A 6,218-nucleotide genomic window follows, 5' to 3' on the forward strand; every position below is an offset into this window, starting at 1 on the left:
GGAAAAGAAAAATTAAAAATTGAAACAGTAATAACTGGTGATTTTTTATTTTCAATGTTAAGATGGTCAAACTCACAGTCAGAGCCCCATGGCTCTTCTTCCATATTTTTATTTAGTATTACGGCCATTTTGCCACTGTCAGTTGTCTCCGGCCCTAAAGACTGTGGCTCGGCTCGTTTCCCGATATTTCCAAATTCGCTACCCCTAAATCGTCCACTAAATCCACCGCGGATACGTTTCGATTTGCATAATTTTTTCTTTCGGGTCCCAACCTATCCTTTTCATAACGCGACCCAAAATTTGATCTGTCTACCGTTCTATGATTATAATATTCCGCTTGTTGCAGTATTGGGATTACTTCTGACAATTTCTTTAGCCCTATTATAGCGCTAAATATATTTACCGGAAAATGGCGGGCTATACATTGAATTAATTCAAACTCAGACAGGGGTGGTCTGAGATATTGTGCCATAGCTACGTATTTTGTAAAATGGTCTACTAGAGAGCCAGTTTCATACTTTCCTTGCCAAATTTTTAATTTTATTTCTAGTTGTTTAGTTTCGCTCCAAAAATATCTTAAATATGCTTCCTCAAATTCTGTAAAAGTAAGAAATGATTTAAGATATGCCTCACTCCACGCTTTAGCTCTACCCTGTAATTTTTTTGCCAATAAAAATTTTATTTCTAGAAATGAGGTATTATTTCTCTGTAATAAAAACTTAATTTTTTCTAGAAAATCTATAGGGTGTAACGTATTATTACCATGAAATTCTGGAAGCATATTATCTATGTTTGCTAAAATTCTATTATATTCGCTAATGTTATCAATTTGAAAAGGTAAAGTTTGTTGATTGTTATTTTTAAAGGTATCTGTTATAGATTGATTTACAATATTTCTTATAAAACTATCTAAGTTATTAAAGTCCCTATTATCATATGGCGGTGGTGGTTGGCGTGGGTGTTGATTAGTTTGTTGTGCAATTCTTGTAGAATCAGGAACTTTTACTTGTTCACCCAAAAAATATGGAATGTTCCTACCTTGAAAATCCATGCCCGATGTATATATTGGTGATTTCTGTGTAGGATAGCGTGGCAAACCTCTGGATGCATTCGAAAGAGGAATGCGCTCATTTTCTGGAATATTCCTACGCCGGACAGCTCCAGTAGGTTGTCTTCCACTTGAAGTCTGTTCTGGAATGACGCTCTCGTTTCGCTGGGAAAATGTGGGAGTTGTTTGTAGCTCCTCGTTCATTCTTCTCGCCCCCAGACGTGTTAAGGGTGGTGAATTTCGACTGTTATCAGCAGGAGGTGTTCGTCGAACTGCCATTCTTAGACTCGGCCGTAGTTGGGTAGCCAAGATGTAACAAAACTCTATAAAGGGTTAGGGGTTCGCTCAAGTCAAAGAAAACTCTTCGAAAAACACTCCGAAAATTCTTTATTCTTGGTATCTAAAATACTATACATTTACTTAGCAGGGGAAAATTTTATATATATGGTACAATCTTACCTATCAAGCCTTTCTACTAACTTTTAAAAGTACAGTTTTACACTTTATGGCCACAGGATAATAAAATGAATACAATAAGAATAGTTGTTTCAGCGTACAGTAGCGAGAGTAAAATGAGAATCGAATTCAAATATGCAAGGCGCAAAAAAAGATTTAAATAAAAAACTGACTCTCCAGATAGAGCTACGACCAAATAAGATTCCCCACATTGTTATGGCTGCTACAATGGCTAACTAAGTGAAATTGTTTAAAAATTATAACAATTGGCTATTACTCAGTAATTTTTCTAAGAAAACATATTATATCTTATATCGCCGAAAAGCTTAAAAAATGGCGCTTTTTATGAAGTCATGGCCAACTATGGTTTCCATTTAAAAAAACACATGTTTGTGTCGTATGTCAAAAATGACAGGCTTTAGAGAAAAACGGAGGACACAATCTCATTAAGGATGTGATTATCTACAATTTTTATCTGAATTCGAAATATCTAGTAAGCCATGAACTTTTTCAAAAATCTGAAAGGCGCATATTTATGATCCCACAAAACTGCAATTCTTTCCCCATTTAACCGACTCTTTATCTACAGTAGTTTCCGAGATACCCATAGAGAACATCGTAGGAAACTCACTCTGTATATAAAGTTTTTGACTTAAATCACTTTATTTCAAGTGAAGTCATTTTTGTAAAGACTTAAATCAATATAACGTTATTTACTTCGTTTTTATGACTTAAGTCTATACTTTTGACTTAAATTATGATGATCTGCAAGTTTAGAAAAGACTTAAATCTTCTTCTATTTCGGAATAAAGATTTAAATCCCAAATCATTTTCAGGAGAACTTAAATTTAAGTCTTAAGTCAGCTTCGAAAAGTGACTTGAAATAAAATAATTTAAGTCATTCAAATGATTTAAATAAAAAAGACTTAAGTTTTCTGTGAGCTTGCAGCTCTGAATTTACTATGCTTAACAATTAGAGAGAAACCAAGAACAACTAGAGTAATTTAAAATAGTGTAGTAGTACCTGGAAAAAAAATACATTCATATTATTTTTTGCATTAATTTGAAGGCGACTTTACTTCCTGTTAACGACTAAGATTCAAAAGACCATTAATATTTCGTTGTACGACAAAATGACTAACATCCTCCGGAGAAGTAAAAAACACCCAAAAATTACCATCGGACGGCATCAACCCGACAATAAGAGGTACTTACAAATTCAATCCCTGCGCTCCACAGCACGTCTAAAAGGAAATATACCTCGTATTAACATTCAACGGGTACCAGATCACTTCTTTAGTACGCACACGTAACATCTTGTCACAGAACGTTATGATTTAGTTGAGTAGAACTCTGCATTATCGGCCGGAAGTGCTACTGTCCAGCGGAAGTGGCATTTTACTACGAAAGGCGTTTAAGATGTCGGACACGTAGGGCCATCTCGGTTTTATATGGACTTGCGGTGAGAAAAGCAATAATTATATAATTTTTGAATAAGCAAATAAGTAAAGGTTGATGCTCTTGATATACAGTGTCATTGATAAAAGTCCACAACATATAAGATTGATTTTAATTATTACTTTAGATTCATTTGACTTGGCGTTATTTATTGCTTTGAATTAGTTTAAGAAGTACATACAAAAAATAGTGTGTTGCTTTTAGGTAACTGTCAAATTAGATAGTTAAAGAAACAAGTGGCTAAAAATGGGCTTATTATTCGAATAATAAAAGAAATTATTCAAAAATGTCCTTTATTTTTCAAGTTTACCTAAGAATACTAATTCTCAGTCTTCTCAATAGCAGTATTTTACCAGTCAAATATTTATCTAGGGGTCAAATAATAAGTTAAATTTGATTTATAATATAATTAATTATACCAAATTAATAAGGACTATTATTAGATTTAAAATATTAGTTAAATTTAGTTGCATGCAGAACACCTTCTCCACTTATCGAGATTATATTAAGAAATTCAGATCTATACAGGGTGGCCCAAATTGGTCTGATTTAACAGAGGTAATCCAATTTCTGCCAGTAGGTATAGCAAAAGCAACATAGATGTCAGGGGTTCGATTTCTGAGACATGTAGATAAATAATAATATAACATTATTAAACTGAAATAAAAATAGTTAGACAAAAAGGTTAAAACAAAATATCATGGCCCGCTTCGATATAAACAAAATACACCTAGTATTTCTCTCATTTTTAGAAATAGATATCCACAATTTTATATCACTGGAAAGGGCTAGACATCGGTATTTTAGAAGTTCATAACCAACTATGATTTCCATTTAAGAAATAATTATTTTTTTTTTATTTCTGACAAAAAGAGAAAGTATATAAAAAAACTGATTATACCACTGGGTTGTGCTTAAAAGAGTGATTTAAGGAGGTTTTTAACAGAATTTTATTATTTGACGATGTAAAAAGGTTATGGGAATATTTAAAATGGTCTAAAATTCAAAGAGCGGTTCGCAGTGAAAATGTACTAAAGGAAATAAGTGCTCTCTGTCAAAACAAAACATTTTTGACCTTGTGCCTTGTAGATCCTGATTTTTTTTTGCAGAATATTAAATGTCACAATGTATTTGTCATAGCCTGCTTATAAAATTGTTTGTTTCGACATTGCTCTCATACAGTCTTTGATAATTCTGATCAAATTACAAAAAATCAATTAAAAATAAATTTCAAAAAAATCTAAACTAAAGTTGCCTAACTAGAGAGAAATATATCGGGTGCATCTCAAAAGTGGCTCACCCCGATAACTTTTTCATTTTATTCAGGTAAAAAACGAGATTTGGTATGTTAGTATATGACATAAATTAGGATTGATTGACGTATTCAATTGTTTTCGTTCACTTTCTGTTTCACCGGAAATGACTACAACTTTTGATTTTTAAATGGCACCCTCGGTATTTTTTTACTTTATTCGATAGAAAATGACACTCTTAATCAAATGACATATCATATGTTAACTTTTGACATATTCGCTCAAAAATCGCGAAAATTTGATCGTCGAAAAAAAAAATCGAAATTGTCCTGGTCGGTTAAAAGATGCCCAAATCGTATTTTTAATCCTACCTCAATTTTTTTCAAATGGAAAAAGAGTGGTTCATTAGCATATTTGGAAAAAGCATTTTTACGAATAATTTGGTACCACACATTTGGTTTTTCGAGTCAAAATGTCATGTTATGAACCGCATGTTCATTCGTATATAATTCGTATATACAGATATGAAAAAATTAAAATAGACACAAATTTTTCAAATAAAGTTTTTTTTCATAATCCGACCAACCAGCTTTTTTTTGTTTTATTTCTTTAAAAGTCAAATTTGGCAGATACCCGGTATCAACAGGATAATTTTTCTTAAGTAGGTATATTTAATCCAATTGAAAAAGAAAAAATCGACGCTAAAATGAAATTGCAGCTAATGCAATAGTAAATCAAATTCCTAAATGATTTTATGTGACACTTTATATTATTTTGAAATTAATGTAAATATAGTTAATAGTTAATGTAAAATATTTTATATTATTTTGAAGTTAACGTATAGTTGTAATTGTTATAGTTATAATCGAGCACTTTTGAGCGCCGTGTGACTCCGTTATGGATAAAGTAAGAATCTTAAATTTTAGTGATCAAAAGGACATACTATAAGTGGCTATATTGCCAATATTATGTAATAATTATACCTTATTATTAATAAATTATCGCTAGTCAAAACTCTTTTATTTAGACATTGACTCACACACCGATCATCAAAATTCTAAAACAATTCTAGAAGTTTCACAAGCTCATAAAAAATGAAAAATAATAACAAATAAAAGTCAAGCGTCTAGCCGCTACCGGTAACTGACTATGCAGTCGACACAATTTTTTTTATTGATTTGGTTTCAACTTTCTTTTACTGATTCTCTGTTTTTTTTTAATTTAGACTGATTGAATGTACTATTTCGATTACTAAATATTACTAAATTGAAACAGTCAAGTAAGTCAGTCAGTCAGGAATAAATCATTATAATTAGTAGGATATATTGCAATTGCCAAGTCATAATTACTATAGAAATAAATGTAATTTTGAACAGAAAATAATTTATAACAAAGTTGTTGAATAGGTGCTTCGAGAGACATTAACTTTGGTTCTACATGAGATTTCACAGCTTTTTGTAATGGAAGAACTCCATTGTGCGACTTGACATTGTTTGCATTTTTTCATGTCAAAATGGCCAAGCAAGTTACTATTCGGTAGGAATGTATGTACACAGCAAGTCGATTTTAAAAAAATAAACTTTGAATAATTACACGTTAATGTTTACATTATTATTATGATATATTAAAAAAACTCTTGAGGCATAAACTTAACCACAATCGTCCTGCGTATCCACGCGATGCCGATGAAACCCAGAAACCACAGAGACCGATATTCTGTGTGGTCTCGTTTAATGCCCAAGAGAATGGTAAATCAGAACAGTAGTAATCTGAGTAAATTATGTGGTTTTCTTTCAGGGCGATGCCATTCCGAATTTTGATGGCATAATTTAGAAGTTTAAGGTCGTTTTGTGATAGTTTTAATTTTTTAATACTTCGGGAGGAATGAAATTTAGTTTATTTTTTGTAGTCAGAAATACAAATATTTGATTGAAATAGTTTGTTTTAAAATGTCATATAAAAACATATTTTGACACTTATTATTACCTGTATCTATCAAAATA

General features: G+C 31.5%; 1 long non-coding RNA gene across 1 annotated transcript; it reads right to left on the reverse strand.

Moving 5' to 3' along the window:
* Positions 1-1,418: 1,418 nt before the first annotated feature.
* Positions 1,419-1,723, reverse strand: LOC115885950. The gene is made up of 2 exons (XR_004050812.1): positions 1,508-1,723; positions 1,419-1,456 (listed from the first exon to the last, which is right to left on the reverse strand). It is a non-coding gene; the product is annotated as an uncharacterized LOC115885950 (long non-coding RNA).
* Positions 1,724-6,218: the final 4,495 nt, after the last annotated feature.

The sequence above is a fragment of the Sitophilus oryzae genome, unplaced genomic scaffold, assembly GCF_002938485.1.
Source record: "Sitophilus oryzae breed Bouriz unplaced genomic scaffold, Soryzae_2.0 scaffold_465_pilon_pilon, whole genome shotgun sequence".
In the NCBI taxonomy this organism is placed as follows: Eukaryota; Metazoa; Arthropoda; class Insecta; order Coleoptera; family Curculionidae; genus Sitophilus; species Sitophilus oryzae.